Here is a 7,188-nt window from a genome sequence, read left to right on the forward strand (position 1 = left end):
ACTCCGTTATCACATTTGAGTAGAAGGTTAAATGTCGTACAATTTACGGGATGGATCTGCATGTGAAGAGATTCATACACAAAAATTTCGTGTAAAGTTTTGGGATCCATTTTCAGCTGCCATAGTGGAAATAATCTGTATTATATCTTGAAACTCTAAGTTTTTGTTCTTATTCTATATTTGAGCTCTGGAAATTCTCTTCATAATAGATGTTTGACCTTATCTTGGAGGAGGAGGAGGAAGAAAACAGAATCCTATGTTTAAAGACACAAAATTATGACTTTTAGATCAATACTTGTGTTTTTTACTATTGTTAGAGAAAGAAAGGAGATTTTTTTATACAAACCCATTAAAGAATTTGCCATAAGTCCAAATGGGTTGGAGTTGATTTGGTAAGAATATGAAAAAAAAAATTATTTGAAAATTACCACAAAATCAAAGATCTTTTAGATCTGCCACTGTTTATAGTAGGTCAATATGGGAATGGGATCTCATTAGTTTCAACAAATTACTTGAGTTCTTTGTTTCAATATTTTTTTTCTTGGCTCAAAATTAATCATTCAAATTTGATGGGTAATGGATTGAAATGAGGACAATCTTTAATTGATGAGATCGTGGAGTCTTAGCTTTATCAAAGAGGGGAAAAACAGAAACTTCAAACTGAAATGACAGGCATATACGGCCAAATATGATTTTCGTTTTGACAAATTAAAGGCTATTGGACATCACACCAATCACCATCAAGATTTGAAGATCACACACACACACAACAACAACAACATCAACAACACCACCAACAACACATTATTATTAGTGCAATCAACAGTATCTCTCCAGATGCAACCATAAAAACCAAACTTTTGAGTTTGATTTCACGAGACTGGCCCCTGCCTCCTCTTTTGCATCAGTTATGGAAGATAATAACTGGGATCGTTCTACTAAGCCTGAGGGGCTAAATTTTGATCACTGCAATCCCAATTCAAGCCATGAAGCTTCTCTTCTTCATCCATGGATGATTAATCCTCAGTTTTCAAGCTCAAATGAGTTCTTCCCGTCATTTTCAAGTCCATCAGAAGGAATCATTGTTGAAGATAGAGCAGCTTCTGCTTCAAAAAGCCATAGCCAAGCAGAAAAGAGACGTAGGGACAGAATCAATGCTCAGCTTGCAACTCTTAGGAAACTCATTCCCAAATCTGATAAGGTACTCCTCTCTCTCTCTCTCTCTCTCTCTTCCTCTCTCTAGCCTTGTCTCTTTCTAATGGGATGACCTGAAACACCGAAACATAGCAAAACGTATCTACTTTTTCATTCTCCTAGTAGATAACAGATCCCATGTCAACAGATAGATTATATCAAGCAGATTATAACCCTTTCATTTTTCAAAATACGCTAAGTCTCACGTTTTTGTGATTATTAGAGTAATCGGCATAGAGCAATACAAGTTCATGGACTTTAGTCAAAGAGGACTTGTAAAATTGCATAGTTCTTACTCTGTGAAGAAATATAAACCATTAAAGAGACACTCTGCAGCACACGCTTAGATCCATCTTCTTGTTTCCTATGGCAGATGGATAAAGCAGCTTTGTTGGGAAGCGCAATAGATCAAGTGAAAGACCTGAAACGAAAAGCGATGGAAGCCAGTAAGAACATGACAGTTCCAACAGACATGGATGAAGTAACTATCGACTCCACCATGGTTGAAGACAATAGCAGCAATAACATTGCGATAAAGGTATCGGTGAGTTGTGACGATCGGCCAGAACTGCTCACAGAGCTCATCCAAGTGATCAAAGGATTGAAGCTCACAACAATAAGAGCTGATATGGCCAGTGTTGGTGGTCGCATTAAAAGCATACTTATCCTTTGCAATAAAGATGGTGAAAAAAGTGTCTGCTTAAACACTGTTCAGCAGTCTCTTAAGTTAGTTTTAAGTCGAATGTCATCATCATCAACTGCCTCGACCTATCGTATTAGAAGTAAACGACAGAGGTTCTTCCTCCCTTCGCAATATTCATAGTAGTTTCTCTTCTTCAATTATTTAACTACGAATAGAGCTATCGATCGAAAACGAAGCTTCAATCCAATTACAATGGATTTACAAAAAGATAAGTGATAAAGCCGAAGCCTCTTGAAGGAAGAATGAGGAGAGAAATTGAAGCTGTATTAAGATTCCAAGTTGGAAAACAAAACTAGATAGGTAAAATCCATCAAAAGATTCGTTAAGTGTAGTATTGGAAAGACAGAATAGAAAATGGACGAGTCAAAGAACACCAATATATCTCATTATGTTAGTTTTCCCTTCACACAACATATAGCAACTTAAGACCATGGCATACTTAATCTTGTTCAAATCCAGAACCTTGCATTGACTGAAGAGGTGAACATAAATGATCAGTGAAGAAAAAATTCATAGTATTCAATTATTTCCTTTGTTCTTATATTTTAAATAGTGCCGATTATACCACATTGAAGTTCATAATTAAACATGTGATTTCACTTTCCATTGTCTACAAACAAATAAGAACAATATTATCCTTCAAATACATCGCGGGAATAAAACAAACATGAAGGCAAAAAGAAATGGTTTTATTGATCATCAATTAAATATAGAAAGCTTTTAATAATCAATCGATCAAATATAGAACTAGTGTTTTGGAAGAGTGCTATCAAATTTCCTAGCCCTTTTCTTAGGCCTATGCACAAATTGGTAATTGAGTAGGTTCAATAATTTTGAATCCAAATCTGACACCACAAGCCATAGATGGCAACCACCCAGTGCAACGTTGTGCCATTCATTCCTTACATGAACATGAACTTTGTTCTTCGCATTTCTATGTCTAGCATTATTTACAGTGATGCATTTTACAAGTATAAAACAGAGCACTCACTCATAATTGCAACACTAAATCCGGAAAATTAAAGTAAAACAGAACATTACATGAGTTCGAAGCATCAGAAATAAGTTCGAGCGAACAAGCTAATAAGAAAAAAATCGTTTGATCAGAACATTGTATTCGAGATAACAAAATGGGTCGCAAATACCAAAATCAAAATGGATCTGAGACAAATTCTTCAAACTTCACTAATACTTTGGTTGTATCTCAGTAATCCTGTTCAATTCCAGTCTAAATGGGGATGATCGACTGCAACTTTAAAAGCAATCAACAATATCACGATTACATGCTTATAACGATGGAATGTTAGAAATGGGTCCGCAATATACTAGAACAAAAAAGAAAAATAATCAAGTTTTTAAGTTAATGGTGACAAACAACATAACATCAACTGATATTTCAGAAACTCCAGAAAGTGAATTCAATAATGTAGATCCCAGAGGGAAGTAAGTTCAACAAAATTGCTCATCGAAACTAAAAAAACTCGATAAAAATCCAACAAAAACACAAGAAAATAAACTATTACTCGTCCTAGATCAGTAGAAACTAAAAGAACGGCTGTCTTTTTTTTATTTAAAGAAGACACAAACTACTTGGATCTCTGCCTCATCTTTCGGCGCTTCCTCTTCAATCTCCTCATTCTCTTCTTCTTCCACTGGTGAATCAAAAGAAAAAGGAAAAAACAAACCAACAATAAGAATCAACAGAAGAACAAAGCTATATGATTAAAAAAAAACTTGATTAAAAAACTTCCAAACGCACCTTAGCCCTCATGTTGAAGAACTGCTAACCGAATCACGAAAGGAGAAAAATGGTGTGCCGAACGAGGCGAGTGACGAGATCGACGACGTTCGGGAAGCTAGGGCTTCGGATATATTTATATAATGGTAAAACCCTAATTTTAAAGTTGGCTTCAACTTCGGTGGGCCATTTTGGACCCTAATGATTGATTGGAACGGCCCAATGCTAAGAACTTGCCTACAAAAATAGTTGGAAGTCTAATTTTCAAAATTCTTTCTTTACTTTCTTTTTACTACAAAATTAATCTATCACTCATATACGAGTTTAGACCTCGTACTGTTTTAGCTTTCACAGGTAGATTTTATTAATTTTTTATTAGTATATTTTATTAATTTTTTATTAGTATATTTGTAAAGATCGATAGTAGACTTTTGTCATTGATAGAATTTAAATGTTGCTATACTTTTTTTTAAAAAAAATATTTGGTTCATTTTATTATATTTAAAAACATGTCTTGAAATAGGAAAATTTTTATATATAACAAAATACAAAATTATTTACGGCCTCGTATAACAAGCCCATCAAGGATGATTATTTTTTCAGAATTCCATATTTGCTCTTACTGTTTTATAATGAATTTTTAAATCTAATACTTCTTCTTCCCGATTTTTTCACAATCGTTTTCGAGTTATTCATCTCACATTTTATATATCTTTCATGTTGATCATTCTTTCTCTTATTCCTAATATTTGACAACATTCTTTTTCATATTCATCATCTTCGACAACATTGTTTCTCTTCTTCATCATCTTTGACAATCAAGATTGTTTATATTACTCTATCAATATCGTCTCATGATCTTGATTTCGGTGAGTATTCTAAATATCGTTTTTGTCTAAACTCTTTAGTTGATTATAAAATTTCATTCATAATTATATCTTACCATATGAAGATAGAATGTTTAGAAGATTTAGGTATTATTGTAAGACATTCTGTAGTTCGTTATGAAGATTTTCACGATCATTTACATTGAACTAAGAATTTTATATTTCATTATGAATGTCGTTTTTGTTTTTTGTTGTAGGTAATAATTCTAAAGTTTTTTTTCCAAATGTTTAGGAGTTTTAAAAATTACGGTAAGAATTCTATATTTTATTATAAAGATCGATAGTTTAAAGTTTTTCACGATAATTTTCATTGAATTATCTAATCGTTCACCTCTATCAACCTGATCGTTTATCCATATAAACACGATCGTTTACCTGTATGAACATAACCATTTAGCTATATAAACACGATCATTTTCAATATTTAATATGATCAGCATGGACAAACAATCGTGTACTTAAGTCAACACGATTGTTTACTTTATTCAATACGATCGTTTATCGTTGTCAAATGATTGTTTACTATTTATTATCTTTTTTGCACGATCGTCTATTTATTTTTGCATGTGTTTATTTTTATTGTTTTGTGCATGTTATTCTTTTATTATGTGATACATGTCTATCTATTTCTTTCTATCACCATTAAGTACTTGATTTTTTTTTTTTTTTTACAAATTACAATGTTTATTCCTATTGTTGTTTTTTATGGAGGCCAATGGAATGGCTCCTACAACAATTACTCAGTTGATGGAATTTTGGTAGATATTCGTTAGCTTTAATTGTTTAGTTGCATTGATATGTGAACAAATTGAATTAGATGAATCAGTAGAATTATCTGTTTTACTTGATTTTGGTAAAAATAATGTTCAAATTGTGGTACCAATAAAGAAAGACAATGATGTTGCTTAGTATTTAAGTTTTGCTAAAGATGCAACTAGTAGATATTCATTAGTTGTTAGTTGCCAATGTAAGTGTTAATTGTTTAGAAATGTCTTCTTCTTATAGTAGTGTACAGAAGAATGTTGATATGTCACTGAATATATGTTCTTCTTCTGTTTCAAATGATGAAGTTACAAGAGACATTTCTTATTATTTTGATTTGAAGGAAAAAAGTTTATCTGAAAGTAAGGAAGTGTTTTCAAAGTGTTTTTACATAATAGTAGTGAAGAACAACTTTCAATTTAAGACTACAGTATCAAATTTGAGGTATCTTGAATTTAATTGCTAGATTAATTTTTATCTTAATTTGACTTGTTTTGAATTTTGTAATTTTTTCTTTAAAAAAATATTATTTAATTGCTTTTAATGTTTTGTGGATAGTATTGTTAGAGTAACTAAATCAATTAGTTAGTCTAACTAAGGTAGTGGAGAAATACCAAATATGGTAACTTTTTTAATTTTCTTTTGTTAATAAAGACTCCATGCCATTTTGAGTTATATGCCAAAGTTGGCATTGTTTCAAATTAAAATAAATCCCACCATTTTGAATTTTTAGCCATTTGAAGAAGCATTTTTGGTTATAAATAACCCCTTCTTCTTCATCCACACACCACAACATAAAGAAAATGCCACAAAAAAAAAACCCATAGAAATTTTTACAACCTTTACATTCTCTCTTATTCATCTAAATCTCTAACTTTCATATCATCTACTTCTCTTAACCTTTGTATCTTCTTAAAAAAAAAAAAAAGAAACCAAAAGATCTATAACATTCATTATATTTTCTCTTCTAGCAATCCCCTAAATGTCCATCTTTCTTCCTACAATTCCAAGAATCCAACACACAAAAAACTCTAATTTAGTTGGAGGTGTATGACTTTGGTCCCAATGATCCACCCTCAAACAACAACAAGTGCAAGTGAGTTTAGTGTGTTGGGATTTCAATATTTCTCTCTTTTCTTTTTTCTTCTTCTTATTTTTTTTTAATTTTTCCTTCAGTGTTCTTTATTTTTTTTTCTTATTCTTACTATTCTCATTATTTTATTTATCTTTCTTCAAGCTTCCATAAAAAATGCAAAAACAAAAAGCAAAAGCAAAAGAAAGACTAAATGATTAAATATTTGCTTTTATTATTGTCCTTATTTCTTTATTTTTCTTTCTCTTATATTTATTTATTTATTATCTTGTGAGCTTCTCTTTTATATATATATATACATATATACTTTATTTATCATATATTTTCTTCCTACCTTGTTGTTTATCTCTTTTCATTTATTATTATGTCTTTCTTTTGTTAATTTATTTTTAAGCTTTATTCTCTATATATATTGCATCTTTACTTTTTTTTAATATGTAATTAGCATTTTTATTTATTTTAGTATTTTTTTCTTTTTATAGCATTGATTTTTTTGCTTCTTTAATATTCTCTCATATTGATTATTGCTACTTTAATATGTTCTTGTCTTTTATATGTTATTTAATATATTATTTTTTCCTCAATTTAATATGTTATTACTAATAATTGTCTATATTTGTTAACATTTTTAAATTAAGTTTTTCTTAAAAAAAAAACAACCGATGACGGAATCTAGAAAGTTTGGGAGTTCGATTTTCTAGAATTCTTGAGGTGAGGAGTCGATTATTTGGAAGTCCGAGATCGATCTCCAATATCCTCTTTATCTCAATATGTTAATTTATATTTGCTTGATTTATTATGATGCTTCTTT

General features: G+C 30.8%; 1 long non-coding RNA gene across 1 annotated transcript; it reads right to left on the reverse strand.

Moving 5' to 3' along the window:
* Positions 1 to 677: 677 nt before the first annotated feature.
* Positions 678 to 3,835, reverse strand: LOC103485583 (uncharacterized). Its single transcript, XR_536873.3, has 3 exons — positions 3,657 to 3,835; positions 1,491 to 3,549; positions 678 to 1,268 (listed from the first exon to the last, which is right to left on the reverse strand). It is a non-coding gene; the product is annotated as an uncharacterized LOC103485583 (long non-coding RNA).
* Between the last annotated feature and the right edge of the window lie 3,353 nt (positions 3,836 to 7,188).

The sequence above is a fragment of the Cucumis melo genome, chromosome 3 (genome assembly GCF_025177605.1).
Source record: "Cucumis melo cultivar AY chromosome 3, USDA_Cmelo_AY_1.0, whole genome shotgun sequence".
In the NCBI taxonomy this organism is placed as follows: Eukaryota; Viridiplantae; Streptophyta; class Magnoliopsida; order Cucurbitales; family Cucurbitaceae; genus Cucumis; species Cucumis melo.